The sequence below is a fragment of the Pinus tabuliformis genome, chromosome 1_2, assembly GCF_031772625.1.
Source record: "Pinus tabuliformis cultivar Carrire ecotype Pingquan chromosome 1_2, CPIR1, whole genome shotgun sequence".
Classification (NCBI taxonomy): domain Eukaryota; kingdom Viridiplantae; phylum Streptophyta; class Pinopsida; order Pinales; family Pinaceae; genus Pinus; species Pinus tabuliformis.
This window is the reverse complement of record NC_142298.1, coordinates 1,161,206,110-1,161,213,159: the sequence shown is the minus strand read 5'-3', so window position 1 is coordinate 1,161,213,159 and position 7,050 is coordinate 1,161,206,110.

Here is a 7,050-nt window from a genome sequence, read left to right as displayed (position 1 = left end):
ATTTTCATTTTCGCAAGATAGTTAGTTGCAGTTCAATCTATTTCAGTTTTGCAAGTAGAAGTAGAAAAAAGCAAAAATCAACCAAAAAGATTTCATTTCATGTCTTGTAGGAGTAGAGATAATTTAGAAAAATATTTGCACAACACCCCCCACTGCTTCACACAGCCAACGTTCTCTCTTCTTCGATGGCTGTGATGAAGAAGAACCCCTGGGTGGACATCAAGGCATATTTAAAGAACCTCTAGGGGAGAAGAAGAAGAAAACATTCCTTTGGAGCAAATGGCTACAAGCAGAAATGTTGGGAGCAGTCCCTTGTCCAAAGATGAATTTGAAGATCAGATAGAAGATTTCAAGAGTGATATGAGGCAGTTTCTTGCCATGCAACTGGATACCTTGCGGATCCAAAAGAAGCAAGAAGAAGCCAAGAGGGCTTTGGCCATTTTTTGTCCTAGATGCACTAGAAAGCATCCTAGGAACGAATGTCCAATGCACCCCCTAGAAGTGTGTTTCATCTGTGAAGAATACCATCCTACAGATCAGTGCCCTTCCTTGCCCGGAATTAAAGTTGCATATCAGAGAACCAAAGAAGCCACTGAATCACTCCATTATCTGAACCAAAGGAGGCCACATGGACCTAGATCTTACCAGCAGGAACTGCAAGGGACACCTGAGACCTATTATGACCCCTACCAAGCCACTTTCATGCCTTCTTGGGGTCCCCCTGCTCATCCTTCCTGGTTCACACCTCCTCCTTGTTCCTTCATAGATCCATATTATGCCCAACCAGTTGCTCATTCATTTCACTCTTATGCTCAGCCACGGCCTCAGTGGAATGCACCTTATCAGGAGTGGAGGCCCCAGTACAACTCTCATCCCACTCATTTTCCTCCACCACCTGCTCATCCACAACCATCACCTCCTCCTCCACCAAGGCAACCCCAAATGCCTACCCAACCACAATGCCATCCATCTCCATCTCAATTTCACACCTCCGCTCAACTACCCCCACCATTTCCAAAACCATGCAATGGAGCAGCTCAACCCAATTGCAAATCTGAGGCACAACATGTGCAAATGACTCCTTTTGAGCTCAATGATGTTCACCAAAGCTCAGGAAGATTGTTGCAAAAGAGAGAATCTATTGACAACATTGAAGGACCAAAGGAAAAAGAAGATTCCAAAGAGGAGATCAAAGAACCATGGGCTGCACTTGATGAAGAGAATAGATCAGAATCAAAGATCGAGAGAGTTTCCTCATGGTTACCATCAAATCTTCCATGTATTCAAGAGAAAGATCAACAAAAGGAGGAAGATGAGAAAGTCATGATAGAAGGTGACATGAAGAATGATCCAAATCAGCAAAAGGACCAAGGATATCAAAGCTATATTGAGACCTGGTTCCAGACAGTCACTGAGTTGCAGCAGTACTCTCTTCCTCAGCTATGTTTGATCCCTTCAAGGTTAGATCATTTGGTCCCTGAGATCTGGATACTTATCCAAGCATGCATTTCGAGCCTCCACATCATTTTGTCTCTAATCTCGATGTGCACATGGCTCCATTGGAAGTATTCTTATACTTGAAAATGATTTTGTTTTTCAAGTAGGGTAGGGTAGAAGAAAAAAAAAAAAAAAAATGAAAAAATGAAAAAAGAGAAAAATAGAAATCTAAGGTGAAAACCTCCTCGGAGGCGCCTTAGATTGGCTCATTGATTGAAAACCTCCATGAGGCGGTCAATGGGTTGGGAAAAAAAAGAGAAAAGGGAATAAGATCCCTGGGTGAAAACCTCCCTTGGAGGCGCCCAAGGCAGGCAATTAGGGTGAAAACCTCCATGAGGCGCCCTAGTTGTTTTTCAAAAAAAAAAAGAGAGAAAAAGAAAAAGAAAAATAAAGCTAATCTCCATTGAATAATTTCATGTTGCAGCAGTGACATTGCAGGTTGCAAGAAGGATGTTTCATGACAGGAGGAGCACTCAAATCAAGATCAAAGGAATTTTTCTTGTGCCTTCTACAGGAAGCTCTGTATTTCTACAGGAAACATTCTGTAGAACCTTTGGACGAGCCAAATCCAATTTCAAAAGTGAATCTAATGGTGGGAATCTGTTGATTAGGCCTACAAGCACTTGTGTGTTCATCCCTTGCCTTTCTCCATCATTTTTTCCACCTCATTGTGCTTCTCATTGTGCTTCTACAGGAACTTCCTGTAGAAATTGTGGGAAACTAGACATGGATTTCAAAAAGTGGTTTGGCGAACATGGTAGCTTCCTCAAGGGTTCAGAAGCCCTCATGCAATCTTCCAACTCCTCCTCCATCATCTCCATACCTGCATCACAGCGCAAGCTCAGTTTTCCCTTCCATGCAAACATTTGCAAAAAGCCTTGAGGCAAAAATCCATAGAACAAAATTTGTTTTTGCCATAACTTGAGAACCATGCATCCATTTGACAAACCGTTTTATGGGGAATTGTACAAAGTTGATGGCAACATGCCTGAGCAGTTCCATGCAATTCCGGTGCACAGTTTCCAAGAAATCAGCCTCCATCACCATTAGCCATTTTTGCATTTTATCCATATCCGTGCATCCATTTCAAAACCTGTTTCATGGGGATATGCATGTGAGTGATGGTAACCTACCCAAGCAGTTTCAGCCGATTCCGATGCACGGTTTCCGAGAAATCGAGCTCTGAAATCTTCAGCCATTTTCCATTTTTCTCGAAATCCGTGCATCCATTGATCACGATTTTGCTATGGGAGATGCATAATGATGATAGGAACATGCTCACCGAGTTTCAGATCAATCGGGTTTACCGTTTGAGAGCAATGGTGAAAACAAGTTCTGGTTTTGTGACCATGCAGCAGCAGCAGCTTGAAGGTGCAGATATGAACGTGGAAACAATTGCATGCAGCTCAGATCCGGCCAGAGGACACCTGAACAAGGAAAAGCAATCAAAGATTAGCAGCCAAGCCACATGCAATTATAAAAACCAATGCATGCAGCAATGACAGGCCACAGCAGCTCACGGCAGCCATTCAACTTCGAGGTATGTGACTGAAACTCATTCCTCTATTGCATAAATTTAATTTAAAAACTGCATGAATTAATGGAATGGTGGGATTAAGACACAAATTAGCAAGGTTAAGCTGATTGTCTTCTCTAGAACTCAGCTGGAAGTCACACAGTACATGTGGATAGCTGACTTACGTGAAAATTAAAGCAACAAGGAGTGTTGGTTGTTTAAACTTCAGTTCAATTCACGGCAGTGATTACAGGGGGAAAACACAGAGTTCAGGAACAAAACTTCTAGTTGCATGTGGCCACGTACACTTGGCCACTTCACTCCCTCACCACAAATCATGCCGTAATTAAAAAATGCTCGGCTGACTCTCACCATCCGCTGATTAATTTGCATTTGTGACATTCTTAGCTGAAGTATGCATCCTCCTCTCCCACAATCGGTTAACCTATCAACCTCCATGGAGCTTTGCGGCCTGGTTCGAATTTCTCTAGTGTATCGGGCTCACTCAAAGGCAGAATAACATTCTACAGGAAACGGGTGGGGTCTCCTATAGGAAGTATGGCACAACATTCTGGACCAGAGAAGCCCGTACTTTTCTTCATCGAATTTGGAGTCCCGAGAAAGGTAGGATCGAAAACACTCTTCCATGTATGATATACTCCAAAAGAGTGGTGAATTGAGTTGTTTTGAATTGGAGGGTGACCATGCATGAATTTGCTTGAAAAACACTTGCTAATAGAATCTGTTTTAATGCCTGAAACAAGAGGCATCACAACAAATGGGTAAAGCAGATCTGAAGTAGTGCGCTCCCTCTACCCAGTCAGCAGGCATCAGAAACAATGGTTAAGAATGCTCCCTTTTATGCTGTAACTAAGGCACATAACAACCCTGGAAAATGTGCCCAGGCTGCTGGTTATAACTCCTATCAGATGTGCCTCATCTCCTGGTGTAGATATTGTGCTTGGTCTTCCAAAAAGCGCCTCATATGCTCCTCTTCAAACAGCACCCAAATACCATATAAATTGGTTAAAGAAGAAATCAGGGGCTACATAGACCAGCATAAAAATGCCTTTCATTTTTTGATCTAGAACTGATGGGAAAACAGCATCCACTTCTCTCAAAACAGTGTCTCTTCAACTTCAAATCTGCCCAATCATACAAGAACAACACCAATAAAATAAAATGCTCATATTTGTGTTTTCTACATGTATTATAATCCACCATGACTGTTGATTTGTTTGCAGGGCTTGCACCATACGTATTGAAATATATGCGTTGGTTTAGACTCTGACTTTGATTCAAAAACAACAAAAAAAGGAAAAAGAAAAAAAGGTCAAAAGTCTCATGGAAGTGCTCCTCTGTAAGCTAGTATAATTCTGCACCCTGTTCAAAATCTGATTTGAACTTTTTCAAATCTGAAATATCTCCCAGAATCTTCAGGGTGCCTTCCTCTGCTGAACAAAACGTCTCAGACATGTGGACTTATAAAAACATTGGATTTATCTTATTGTGTCCATCTGCTACTCGGGAATACTGCTACTTCATTTTCCAATATCACCTTGTATATGAAGTTATTGTGTGCTGGAAAGAATGCCTCTGCAAAGATCAAAATGCACCGGCACTTAGAGGGGTATTTTATTGCAGCTTGAAGCTATTGACGTTGGAGCTCAGAATGATCATGCACATCTGGCCCTACGAAAAGCTAGAGAAACTGAAAAAGGGTATAACACAAATGTTGACAAGCTAGCCATTGAATTAAGCGTAAAACAAAGTAGCATGGCAAAGCTTGAATGGTATAAAGAGAGATGGAAGAAGGTTCAGTTGCATGGCGAACATATCATAGTCCAAGGCCTCAAGTACCAGCCTCTACACCACCACCAATTTGTTTTTCAGCATATCCATCAGGCCTATCAGCATATTGATGAGCCTCGTCATTGAGTTTTTGGGAGAAAATCATGGCAGTTTTGGCTAATTAAGTGCAGGAACTTGAATGAGATAAGGAGGAGAGATCATAGGAGATAGATCCTCCTCATTAAATCCTCACTCATTCAAATATTACTTAATCAAATCGCACTAGCTCAGAGTTGCAAGCAGCCAAGCTGAAAGAAGAATCGCCCACAGCCAAGCAGGATACAGTGGTGCTGTCTGTTTCTACAGGAAGACAGAGAACTGTTAGCAGACTGTTTCTACAGGAAGTTAGCAGACTGTTTCTACAGGAAGTTTGAAAAGAGGGAAGCCAAAGGAGAAATCGGCCGAGATTTTAGCCAAGGAGGCCACCAGGGCCATCAAAGATGAGGAGAGAGATTGGTTGCTCAGAGGATGAGCAACACTTTCAGTAGGGGGGTGATGATGAGCCCCAAAAATGTACAATTATTTGGGCTCATTCAACCTCCTAATTTGACTTAATCCACCATTCTCATTAGTTTATTGCATGTTTTTGATTATGTTTATGTTAATAGAGTGAATTTGGTTAGTCATTATGCCAACAAGTCTAATGGGTGCTTTGTGTAGCCTTTTTGGTCAACTTGGAGACAAAATTGAAGGTCTTAATGAGCACTTGGCAGCCAAATTCGTGGGAGAACAAGCTAGAGGATTTGTAGGAAGGTGTCCCCTTCATTTATGGGCCCTTACCTCGAATTCTCCACCATCAGCTCGGAGTTCAAGGGCCACCGAATCAATCAACACAAGGGCAGCCAAGCAAGTCAAGTAGGACTGCTGTTAACTCCAAGTTTTGGGCAGCCGAGTCCCTAAATTATAGGAGGACTGTTGGGTCCTCAAATTGTATAAATGAGAAAGCTTAGGGCCTCATTTTGGTTAGCCAGTTAGCCAGTGTAGCCAGTGGATGTTAGCTAGTTAGCCAGTAGATAGTAGCTGATAGCTAGTCATTTCATAGTCTTGTTGTAGTCATTTTGTAGTTCGATTTTTAAGCAATAGATTAGCTTTGCTTTCAGCTCATTCTCAAGCTCTCGTTGTGGATAGTTTTGATGTAACTCTTCATTCTTGATTAATAAAGATGAATCCAGCTTTGCACCAGCTCTAAATCTCTCTTGGGAGGCTGTAGCTCTTGGGGTTGGGCCCATCTCAAGCGCCCAGTACCTCCCTTGTTTATCTTTATGTGTGTTTGTTGCGTTCTTAAAATAAAATCTGCTCTTTAGATCTTGCTTTGTTATTTTGGTTGTTTTTGTTGGTTAAAGTAGCTTTTTATGTTTGGGAATCGATTGGTAGGAGTTTGTCATGCATTTGGATCTTTCCAAATGTTCTTGCTCACGTGATGTACATGGTTCTCTTTCCAAACGAGGCTGTTGTTTATTCATTTCATTGACAGTTAGATTAAGTTAGCTAGGACTTAGTTTGTTTGCAAGAATCATCGGTTGAATGTGCATTGTGCAAGGCATCTCTATCACTCACTCACATGGTCAAGCTTCATCAGAGCCATCTGATTCATCCCATATCTAGGCTTCTCGCTTCACACCCATCCTCTTGCCCACGTAACCCTACCTTCTTCTCCATTGTTGTCTCAACTACCTTAAAGCCAAATTAGCCTTCCACATATCATCTTACCACCCCATCCATCAGTTCCTGGGTCACTTCAAACCCCCATCCTACCTCCATAACCATCCATGCATCTTCCATCAATCACCCATCCTCAAAAATCCCATTTCGAAACATCCTGTAGAAGAATTACAGAACATCCTGTAGAAACCTTTGCAGACTTCCTGTAGAAGTTCATAAACACGGTTGCATGGCATCCAGACTTTGTGAAACTCTCAGAAAGAATGTTAGGGATCCCTTAGACCCTCTCTGTACCATCCCAACCTTTCCCAAAGCATTTCTCCTCCTTGATCCACCCCTGCACAGTGAAAACCCAGTTAAAAGCACATGCATGATAATTCTAATAACTTAAACAAAAATACAAAAATATATTTTCCTCAGATAATGATAACTTAGACACATGCATTTTACCTTCTTAGAAGTAATGGCATCTCTTTCGGTAGTTTGCATGCTCTCCTTTGCATCGGTAGGACTCGCTGGTAGAA